Here is a 12,444-nt window from a genome sequence, read left to right as displayed (position 1 = left end):
TGCTTTCTCAGCATCTAAGGAAATGGTCATGTGGTTTTGTTCTTTCAGTTTGTTTATATAATGGTTTACATTGATGATTTTCCATCCCTGCATGCCTGGGATGAAGCCTAATTGATCATGGTGAATTATTGGTTTGATGTGCTTTTGGATTCGTTTTGCCAGAATTTTATTGAGTATTTTTGCATCGATATTCATAAGGGAAATTGGTCTGAAGTTCTCTTTCTTTGTTGGGTCTTTGTGTGGTTTTGGTAAAAGGGTAATTGTGGCTTCATAGAAGGAATTCAGTAGTGCTCCATTTGTTTCAATTTTGTGAAATAGATTGGATTGTATTGGCATGGGGTCTTCTATAATTGTCTGATAGAATTCTGCAGTGAACCTGTCTGGAACTGGGCTCTTTTTGGTTTGGACACCTTTAATGACTGCTTCTATTTTGTTAGGAGTTATGGGGTTATTTAAATATTTTATTTGTTCCTGATTTATCTTTGGTACCGGGTATCTGTCTAGGAAATTGTCCATTTCCTGCAGATTTTCAAGTTTTGTTGAATATAGGCTTTTGTAGTAGGATCTGATAATTTTTTGAATTTCCTCGGATTCTGTAGTTATGTCTCCCTTTTCATTTCTGATTTTGTTAATTTGCATACACTCTCTGTGTCCTCTTGTTCACCTGGCTAAGGTTTTATCTATCTTGTTGACTTTCTCAAAGAACCAACTTTTGGTTCTGTTGACTCTTTCTACCTTTCTTTTTTTTCTACTTGGTTGATTTCAGCTTTGAGTTTGATTATTTCCTGCTTTCTACTCCTCCTGCGTGTATTTGCTTCTTTTTGTCATAGACCTTTTAGGTGTGCTGTCAAGCTGCGGATATATGCTCTCTCCTGTTTCTTTCTGCAAGAACTCAGAGGTATAAGTTTTCCTCTTAGTACAGCTTTCATTGTATCCCACAAGGTTGGGTATGTTGTACCTTCATTTTCATTAAATTCTAAGAAGTATTTTATTTCTTTCCTTATTTCTTCCTTGACCAGGTTATCATTGAGTAGAGCATTGTTCAATTTCCATGTATATGTGGGTGTTCTTCCCTTATTGTTATTGAACACCAGCTTCAGCACGTGGTGGTCTCATAGGATGCATTTCTATCTTTTTGTATCTGTTGAGGCCTGTTTTATGACCAATTAATGGTCAATTTTGGAGAAAGTACCATGAGGTAGGGAAAAGAATGTGCATCCTTTTGCTCTAGGATAGAATGTTCTATAAATATCTGTTAAGTCCATTTGGTTAATGACTTCTTTTAGTCAGTCTATGACTCTGTTTAATTTCTGTTTCCATGATCTGTCCATTGATGAGAGTGGGGTGTTGATATCTCCTACTATTTTTGTGTGAGGTGCAATGTGTGCTTTGAGCTTTAGTAAGGTTTCTTTTACTTATGTAGGTGCCCTTGTATTTGGAGCATAGATATTTAGGATTAAGAGTTCATCTTGGTGCATTTTTCCTTTGATGAATATGAAATGTCCTTCCTTATCTTTTTTGATGACTTTTAGTTGAAAATCGATTTTACTCAATATTACAATGGCTACTCCAGCTTGCTTCTTCAGACCATTTGCTTGGAAAGTTGTTTGCCAACCTTTCACTCTGAGGTAGTGTCTGTCTTTGTCTCTGAGGTGTGTTTCCTGTAGGCAGCAGAATGCAAGGTCCTCATTGCATATCCAGTTTGTTAATCTATGTCTTTTTATTAGAGAGTTGAGACAATTGTTGTTGAGAGATATTAAGGAATAGTGATTATTGCTTCCTGGTATATTCATTTTTGGATGGGAGATTATGTTTGTGTGCTTTACTTCTCTTTGTTTTGTTGCCAAGACTATTAGTTTCTTTCTTTTTCTAGGGTGTAGCTTGCCTCCTTATGTTGAGCTTAACGATTTATTATCATTTGTAGCGCTGGATTTGTAGAAAGAGGTTGTGTAAATTTGTTTATGTCGTGGAATATCTTGGTTTCTCCATCTATATTAATTGAGAGTTTTGCAGGATATAGTAACCTGGGATGGCATTTGTGTTCTCTTATGGTCTGTATGACATCTGTCCTGGTTCTTCTGGCTTTCATAGTCTTTGGTGAGAAGTCTCATGTGAGTCTGATAGGTCTTCCATTATATGTTATCTGACCTTTTTCCATTACTGCTTTTCTTTCTCTATTTTGTGCATTTAATGTTTTGACTATTATGTGATGGGAGGAGTTTCTTTTCTGGTCCAATCTATTTGGAATTCTGTAGGCTTCTTTTATGTTTATGAGCATCTCTTTTTTAGGTTAGGGAAGTTTTCTTTTATGATTTTGTTGAAGATATTTACTGGTTCTTTGAGCTGGGAGTCTTCACTCTCTTCTACACCTATTATCTTTAGGTTTGATCTTCTCTTTGTGTCCTGGATTTCCTGTATGTTTTGGCCCAGTAGCTTTTCCTGTTTTACATTTTCTTTGAGCATTGTGTCGATGATTTCTATGGAATCTTCTGCTCCTGAGATTCTCTCTTCTATCTCTTGTATTCTGTTGGTGATGCTTGTATCTATGGCTCCTTATCTCTTCCTTTGGTTTTCTATATCCAGGGTTGTTTCCCTGTGTCCTTTCTTGATTGCTTCTATTTCCATTTTTAACTCCTTCACCTGTTTGATTATGTTTTCCTGGAATTCTTTCAGGGATTTTTGTGATTCCTCTCTACAGGTTTCTACTTGTTTATTTATGTTTTCCTGCGTTCCTCTAAGGGAGTTCTTCACGTCTTTCTTGAAGTCGTTCAGTATCAGTATCAAATGTGATTTTAAATCTAGATCATGCTTTTCGGCTTGTTTGGATATTCAGTGTTTGCTTTGGTGGGAGAATTGGGCTCCAATGATGCCATGTAGTCTTGGTTTCTGTTGCTTGGGTCCCTGTGCTTGACTGTCGCCATCAGCTTTTCTCTGGTGTTCCCTTGTTCTGCTATTTCTGACAGTGGCTAGTTTGTCCTATAGGCCTGTGTGTCAGGAGTGCTGTAGACCTGTTTTCCTGTTTTCTTTCAGCCAGTTATCGGAACTGAGTGTTCTGCTTTCAGGCGTGTAGTCTTTCCTGTTTACTGTTCTTCAGCTGTTTCTGTGGGCCTGTGTCCTGAGTCCACCAGGCAGGTCACTTGGAGCAGAAAAGTTCGTCTTACCTGTGGTCCCACAGCTCAAGTTTCTCATTGGGGGCTGCTTTTGACCTCTCAGTAAGGGCAGCAACCAGGAGGGTCTGTGCCGCCTTTTCCTGCAGCCCTAGTGCACCAGGGTCCCAGATGGCATTAGGTGTTTTCCTCTGGAGTAAAAAATGTGGACAGAGTGTAGTCTCTTCTGGCTTCCCAGGCATGTCTCTCTCTATATATATTCTTAATCCTTCTATATGAACAGAATTATGACTAGAACTGCATTATATAATTTTTTGAGTTGAATCACAATAATTCTTTAATTTCTAGGGAAAAGTGCATGGTGAGACATTTTAAAGTTCTCTGCAGAAGGTAAAGAATGAATATTACATACAGATAAGACAACTTTATCTTCTGTTCACTATAAATCCCAGAGAGACTAGTTTGAAGAAAGGAAGGAAGCAAGAAGAATTTAATTCAGGTGGTGTGATGCAGTCATGACATACCTGTTTAGAAATCACAGCAGTATAGGAAGATAAAAACATTGTAAGCCAATGATCTGATGCAATAAACTCACTTTCCCTTCAGCCAAACTTAACTTTCCTATAAAACACATGGACTCTACACTTGGGATATAATTTATTCCTAATTATCTGGGGGATTAGTTGAAACGGAGTGAACTATAATGCAAAGGATGCTTTGTTAAGTGTAGTATCTTAATTTTATTCATCTTTACTTCTCAAGGGCACAGAAAAAGTAAACAAATGAAAGCATTTTAATATCTTCACATATCAGAAAACTTTATTTGCTCCTCTTGAGAGTACAATATGTTACATCCATTACCGAAATCAATATGGAGAGTTCTACAAAGCTAAAATTAAAATTAGCATGTGACCCATTCATAGGCATATACCCAAAGGACTTGAAGCATTCTTGTTGCATTTGCTCAATTCAAAATACCAAGAAAACGGGACCAGCTTAGTTGTTCAACAACAGATTAATGTGTGGAGCACTAACAAAATGAAATTTTATTTAACCATAAACAAAAATTAAACAGTAAAGTTTGCAGGAAGATAACTTGATCTGAAAATTATTATATTGGATAAAGTAACTTAGGCTTAGAAAATAAAAAAAAAGAATTGAATTTGTAGGCATATTCTATTTTAATTTTTATATGTGTGCAGATGTCTAGGGCACATATATTCATATGTATATTCATATGAGGCTGTGATTATGATTCTAGGCCATATAACTCGAGGCTAGAAAAGAGGCTTTAAAGACATATCATAAAAGGAAGAGAACTAGTTGGGAAGAAAGGGTACAGGTTGGGGTTAGTTGGGATAGAATTAGGAAGGAACACTATTACTAGTGTTCTAATTTAAAAACACAAAGCATCAAGTAGAATATTTAAATTAAAAAATTAAAAATTTAAACTAATACATATTTATAAAAGTGAATACATAATAGTTATAGTAGCAAGAGGGACATATAGAATGATTTGACAGTTCCCATATATATTTAATCTCTATTTCTATCATCTCCACCTCTCTCTCCATATTTGTGTGTATATATATATATGTATGTATTAGTGTAGACATGGCAGATGGCATCTGTCAAATGACAGAAAGTAAGAGTTTAGCATATTATACATTTTAAAATTTGATATTTTCTGCCTGCTTCTAGGAGTGTTGCAGTTGTGACTGCTGTATCACATGTAAGTGACAGAGAGGAGAAAGGCTATTTTTACATTCAGTGTTTTGATCTATGAATATCTGAACGATTAATAGCCTAACATTCCCTGAACAAGAGCAAGCCTGAGAGTATCAATTCAGCACCAGGAGGCTTGGACAAGGAGTTATCCTGAGATGACGACCAGTTTAGAGCCAGGTAAGCCCAGACAATTCCCATGACCAAAAGCAAGCTAGAGGATAGAAGAACCAAACCTGAGACTATGAGTCCCGGTGGCAGTGAGTCGAAGACCAAGGACTGTTCCATGTGGTCACATGGGGAGGCCAGGTGATGAGAAAGCCTGAGATGACCATCAGACTGGTGCCATGGGGCCTGGACAGGAAACTAGCTTGAGACAGACCACCAGTTGGCCATACTGGAGCCCTAGGTGGTGGGGTTCAGATCATGCCCAAGAAGGCCCCTGCAAGGTGCCATAATGCATGAGCAGTGCATAACACTCCTGAGTCCACTCCTGATATGACTCCAGACACTCAGAGACTCCAGGGATCATGAAGAGGAGCAAGTAAGCGATGGAAAAATGAAAGAGAAACAGAAGGACATGGGCACTATGAAGATGGGCTGATCTGGAGACTCAAGGGTAGTGAGGAACACTTTGATATGAGTAGACAGTTAAGCCACCTGGTGGGGTCCTAGCCTGTGCTGCCACATCTGGGTTTCTGGCCCTGACGCAGTAGGGATCTGTTACCACCAAGAGCCAGGCAGATTCCCCTGGTCTGGGCTGCCACCTGGGGACATGTTGATATCTCAGGGCTATGCAGAACTGGTCCCATCCCCATCTGAGCACTGTGGGAAAGCTGGCCTTGCCCCTAGCCAGCTACTGTACTCAGAAGAGCCCTTGGGAGTTGCAGGTGAGCCAACCTAGGGGGATATCAGTGTGGGAAAGCTGTTCTTACCACTCATCTGGGCAGTGATGTGGACCAGAAAAAAATATCTTCCTGAGCCTACTGCCAGTTGCCACGCAACTTTGGCACAAAGAAGAGCTGGGCTATCAAAATGGGAGAGCTGCCCCTGCCCCTCACCTGCTGCAGAACTTGGGGGAGCAAGCCATGCACCTCTTTTTGCAGTGCAGTTGGGACTTGATGTGTGGGCTGTTGGTGAGCAAGCCTGTCTGCACAAGTATGAGAGGGATCCCCTACCCTGTCTTTTGTCGTCACCATCAAAGGCTGGCAGGAGAGTTGGCATAAATAGGTCATGAGAGTGGGAGAGCATTCCGTGAACTTAACTGGACAGAAGAGTAGAACTGACCCAAATGGCTGGGTAGTGGGTGACAACTGACCTAAGTGTATGAGTGTGGGAGAGCTGGTCCTGCCTCTTGTCTCCTGGGCAGTGGCACACCTCTGCCTCATCATTTCACATTTATAGCAGGCAGGAGAGCTGGTCCTTGGATCATAAGAGTGGGAGGACTATTTTCCAGAAGAGATATTGAGTATATTTTATTATTTGTTCTATTTGTTCATCAATTGTTTTTGTCTTATTTAATAGTAAGTGCTATTTCTGTACATTAGTGTGAAATTTTTAAATTTGTATGCTATTACACAAGTAATGGGCTTCATCATGAAAGTTTTATGAATACATAGGTCATTATTCTTAATTCTGATGCATACCTTCCAATTCTCATCTCATTCCCCCACTATCCTCTATTCCCTTTCTACCCTACCATTTCAAAAGAGAGTCTTCATTCGGTTTTCATGTCCCATGTTCCATGGTTCTTTGTTTTATGTTCTAGTTTGCTTTTAAAAAGAAATATGAGCAATCTGTATAAAAGTAGATGTGTGGGTGTCCATTAATTCAAGATGTCCTCTTAATTTATAGCTGGGAAACAGTACCCATGACTGGTAAACTGTTCTTCTTTAGATCTATCCAGATTTGAAAAACAGTATATTTTAATCAGATTAGTGTAACAGATATGGAAACAGATAATTTGCATGAGTAGAGCCATCAGCATTTACGATGAGTATAGTCCTAGCCTAGAAATCCTTTGTGTAGGATGATTTATGTAATTATATCCACATTTGCAATACTATAGGTGTAGATAAAATACATTTCCTTCTTTCAACAAAAGATGGGACTCTGTGCATATATATATGTGTATATATATATATATATATATATATATATATATAAAACAATTGATGAGAGCTAGATACTACATACCTCAGAGAGTTCTTTTATGTTTCATTTTGGAATATGGATTTATTTGTTTTCTTTTAAGTTCCGCAAAGAATGTCATTTGGATTATGAGAGGGATTGTATTGTCAGTAGACTGCTTTGGCAATATAACTACATCAAAAACATCAGTTCTACTAATCTACGATCACTGAAAGCTTTTTATCCATTATTTCTTTTGTATCTTGATCTTATTTACATGATGACTATCCTTGTCTTATTCTTTGTTGTATTTCCCTAACAATAGTTAACAGCCTATTTTGTTGACCTGTAAACACAGTTACAATAGTTAATATTTTGCTTTTCACCCATAAAGAATCATCCATGTAGGAGCTGGGAAAAGAGTAAGTCTATGGTGTCACATCTTTTGATTGTAAATAGTGGTGGGGCCAGCAACATTGTCCAGTAATTAGTTAATTGTGTGAAGGCCTGATGACTTGAGTTAATCCCTTGAGTCTCCCAGGTAGCAAGAAAAAATTGACATCCAAGAGTTGTCTTCTGACCTCCATATGTGGGCTTTGGAAGCACTCACTTACATTTAGATACACACACATACACACACTCCAAAGCTAAGTAAATGAAACAAAGAAAGAAACAATAAAACAAAACGAAAAATAGTAAAATGTAGTGTTGCAGTTGCTAGGATGAATGTGGAAGCTACGATACCAGTACAGGTTAACTCTTAGAGAACATTGAAATTTTTCCAACAAAGCCTGTTCTGAGCAGCATGGTCCAGATTTTCTCACTTTCTTGGTAATAGTGGTAGAATAGATGGATAAGCTAAGAATGCATGCTGACAGGAACCGGATATAGATCTCTCCTGAGAGACAGCCAGAACATATAAAATACAGAGGAGAATGCCAGCACCAAACCAGTGAACCAAGAACGGGACACCCATTGAAGGAATCAGAGAAAGTACTGAAAGAGCTTGAAGGGGCTTGAGACCCCATATGAACAACAATGCCAAGCAACCAGAGCTTCCAGGGACTAAGTCACTTCCCAAAGACTATGCATGGACTGAACCTGGGCTCCAACCTCATAGGTAGCAATGAATAGCCTAGTAAGGGCACCAGTGGAAGGGGAAGCCCTTGGTCCTGACAAAACTAAACCCCAGTGAACAGGATTGCTGGGGGTAGGGCGGTAAGGGGAGGAGGATGCGGAGGGGAACAACCATATAGAAGGAGAGGAGGAGGGGTTAGGGGGATGTTTGCTTGGAAACTGGGAAAGGTAATAACAATTGAAATGTAAATAAGAAATAACCAATTTAATAAAGATGGAGAAAAAGGAAAAAACATCCATTGGTCCATGAATTATTTATTTATTTTTTTTCTTTATTTAATTTTTCTTTATTAATACTATGTTACCAAGTAAGATCAAAGCAAAAAATATTCTGGTTTGCATAAGATATCTAACTAGTAAATTCTGATTTCAGAAAACGTAGTTTTAAATAATTCTGTCTTATAAATTAATTTCTAAAAATACTCTTTTTGAGGGCTTTTATGTAAGATTTTATCCACATTTTAATTAGAATTTACTTTGTGGAACTTTTTTTATAAAGTTTAAAGGCTCTCTCTAGGAAAAAAATATTACCATGTTATTTTTTTTTCACAATGAAAGAATTTAAGGCATTTAGAGTAGAGAATATGTAAGATTATGTATTCTTACCTGATGATAAAATAAAATTATTTGCAACCTGTGAACTATATGTTATTCTTTAGTAAACAGTACAAATACAAAATAAAAATAAAAAGAATCAAAAGTTATTCTGAGATAAATGTCTTTCATTTTTCTCATTTATGGGAATTTATAGAAGAAGCTTTGTGAGCATTTGTACTGATAAATGGTTTCTAAAGGAACTGAAGACTTGCAACAGGGCAATTTGCTGTGGCTTGGGATTATTTTACAGTACAACCTGATGCAATTCCTACATGTCCTGAGGCTATGTTCCAACACATAGAAATTACTTTATACTCATTGATATATATGATGATAATATATATTATACAATTATATGCATATTACATATATACACATACATACGTACACACACACGAATGATGACTTTCAGGTGATCCTTATTTCAAATAAGCTGAGTAATATTCCATTTTATAATGGTAATACTATTTATCATCTTCTGTTGGCAAACATGGAGCTTGGTTTCAGTTTATGGCTGTTATAGGTCGAGCAATAATGACCATGGTTAAGTAAGTGTCTCTGTATAGGATGGAGTGTCATTTAGTGTTATGGAGTGTATGCTCAAAATTGTCTAGAGGTACATTTATCCCCAGCTTCCTGAGGCATCTCTACACTGACTTCCATAATATCTGTATACATTTTCACTTCCACCAGCAATGAAGTGTTCCCCTTACTCTATATCACCATCAGCATAGCTATCATTTGCTTTATTGATCGTGGGTATTCTGATGGATGTAAGGTGAAATCTCTAAGTAGTTATGGTTTGCATTCCCCGACTGGGTAGAAATGTTGAATATTTCTGTGTTTCTCAGTCATTTAAGTTTCCACTTTTGAAAATTCTCTATTTATATCTGTATAAACATTTGTTTAGTTTTGAATTTATTTATTTATTTATTCATTAAAAGAAGATTATTTTCTCATGCAATATATCCCAGATCAGTTTCCCATCTTCCACTCCTCCTGACTCCTCTCCACCTCCCATTTCCCCCAGATTCACCGCCTCTCCATTTCTCTTTAGAAAAGAGCAGGTCCCCAAAAGACAACAACCAAACATGGCAAACAAGATATAAAAAGACAAGGCAAAATGTACTCATATTGAGGACGAACAAGGTAATCTAACAGGAGGAAAAGAATCCCAAGAACAGGCAAAAAAACCAGAGACACACTGGTTCCCACAGTTAGGAGTCCCATAAAATATCAAGCTAACAGCTAGAATACATGTGCAGAGGACCCAGTCCCCTTGATGTCCAGAGACATATGGTAAAACCAAACATCACTGGCAAAAAATATTAAAGAAATTATTTCTAATGATATTCTGTCCAGTTTTCATCAGAGACGCTTCCTCTGGCAGCATACAGGAACAGGTGCAAAGACTCACAGCTGGACATTATGCAGACAGAGCCTCAACTGGATGTCTGGATTGGTTCCTTTCCCTCAGAGCTGAGGGAACCCTGAGGAAAAGAAGGGGGAATGCTTGTCGAAATATGAGGTGATAGAGGAAAGTAGGAGAACATGGTAATCTGTATCAAATGAGCAGAGCTCACTGAGACTTACACCATTTTTTAATTGAATTATTTGTTTGTTTGTTTGTTTGTTTGTTTTTTGACAGTCACTTTTTGGGAGGAAGGGAGTATTAGGATATTAGCCTTGGCTGTGTACTTGATAAAAGTATTTTCACTTTTGGAAGGTTACTGTTTTCTCTGAACAATGCTTTGCTTAGCTTAACCATAAACAGAGAGGCTTATCCCTGGAATATATAGGAATGAATACAGAGACCCACACCCAGAGACTATGCAAAGTGAGAGATCTCAGAACACTCAGCCCCAAAAGGGATTGTCTCAAATGAATCCCTTTCAGCAAGGCTAAGTGAACCCTCTGCAAGAAGCAGAAGGAATGTAAGAGCCAGAGGGGATGCGGGACAATAAAAGAAAACAAAAAACAAAAAACAATGTCTTCTAAACACAGCAGGAGCAACTCACATGTGAATGCACAGGGAGTGAGGGGGCATGCACGGGCCTTGCCCGGCTCTACACCAGATGGGGTCCTAGAGCCTAAAGCAGAAGTGTATACAAGTCCCCACCCTAACTATAAATCTGGCTCCAGCAGATGTTAACTTGTAAATGAAAATTTACTTTTCTCCAAGAGAGTCTAACTGGGAAAACTACTCTTAAGGGTAGGCCCAGTGCCTGGCAGAAGATGACTGACAGAAGGTGAACTTAACAACACTTTTGGAGAATTTTTTTGTCTCATAATGTTGTGTTTGGACTTTTTTCTTTTTCTCTTTTTTCCATACATATATATATATATATATATATATATAACATATATTATATATTATATGTTATATATAGCTCATATTTATATTTACATAAACAAAAAAAGAGAAGAGACTTCTCATTAAAGGGTTATTTAATCTTTATTTCCATCATTCATCTCACAAAGTTCATCCTGAGCACACTTACTTCTAGAAGATCAATTTTATCTTTAAATTGACTCAGATTTCCTAGTTATTTTCCCTGAAAATATTCATCACATTATAGATTAATTTTATGCTCTGTGATTGTCTCTATTTTTAGCAATGAAAAATTTTAAACTGGAAATAAAATACCTAGCAATTAATAATGACATATAATTAATTCAGACCTTCTTATAGCATTTACTTATAAAATACATTTAATAAATAAGCCTATGATTAGAAGAGAGATTTCAGAGCAAAGTTGGAATTATACATTATGGACTGAAGATGCATTTGCTCCTAGTGATTCATAAGATTGATTCAGAAAGGTCAACATAGAACAATTTGAAAAATCACTATGATTTAAGTAGTAAAGGAGAGAAATGACATGGGCCATCATGGAATATATATATATGACATTTATATATATATATGGCATTAATTTTCATTATTTAGTCATGTCCCAAAAGCAAGCTATTTATGCCTGTCTTTTTTTCTTTTCTATTTTTTATTTTATATTATTGGTTATTTTATTTATTTATATTTCAAATGTTAGCCCCCTTCCCAGTTAAACACCCTGCCCCCTCCCAAATACCTCCTGCTTCCATGACAGTGCTCCCCAACACACCCACCCACTCCCACTTCAGGACCCTAACATTCCCCTATGCTGGGTCATAGAGCCATCACAAGACCAAGGGGCTCCCTTCCCATTGGTGTCAGATAAGGTAATCCTCTGCTACATATGCAGCTGGAGCCACGGTTCCCTCCATGTGTACTCCTTGGTTGGCAGTTTAGCCCCTGGAAGCTTTTGGCGGTCTGGTTGGTTGATAATGTTGTTCTTCCTATGGGATTGCCAACCCATTCAGGTCCTTCAGTACTTTTTCTAATTCTTCCATTGGGATCCCCTGCTCAGACTAAGGGTTGGCTGCAAGCATCTGCATCTGTGTTGGTCAGGATTTGGCATAGCCTTTTAAGGGACAGCTATACCAGGCTCCTGTCAGCAAGCACTTCTTGGAATCAACAATAGTGTCTTGGTTTGGTATCTGCATATGGGATGGATCTCTACTTGAGACAGTATCTAGATGGCCTTTCCCTCAGTCTCTGCTTCACTCTTTATCCCTGTGTTTCCTTTTGATAGGAGCAATTCTGGATTAATATGTTTGAGATGGTTGGATAACCCCATCCCTCAATTGGTGACTGTGTCTAATCTCTGGATATGATCTCCAGAAGTTTTCTCTCCCATTTGTGGGGTTC

General features: G+C 37.8%; 1 pseudogene; it reads left to right on the top strand.

The window, feature by feature from the left end:
* Positions 1–4,797: 4,797 nt before the first annotated feature.
* LOC120093997 (small nucleolar RNA SNORA17) lies at positions 4,798–4,921 on the top strand (annotated as a pseudogene).

Source organism: Rattus norvegicus, chromosome 7 (assembly GCF_036323735.1).
Source record: "Rattus norvegicus strain BN/NHsdMcwi chromosome 7, GRCr8, whole genome shotgun sequence".
Taxonomy (NCBI): domain Eukaryota; kingdom Metazoa; phylum Chordata; class Mammalia; order Rodentia; family Muridae; genus Rattus; species Rattus norvegicus.
This window is presented reverse-complemented; position numbering and strand designations above follow the sequence as displayed.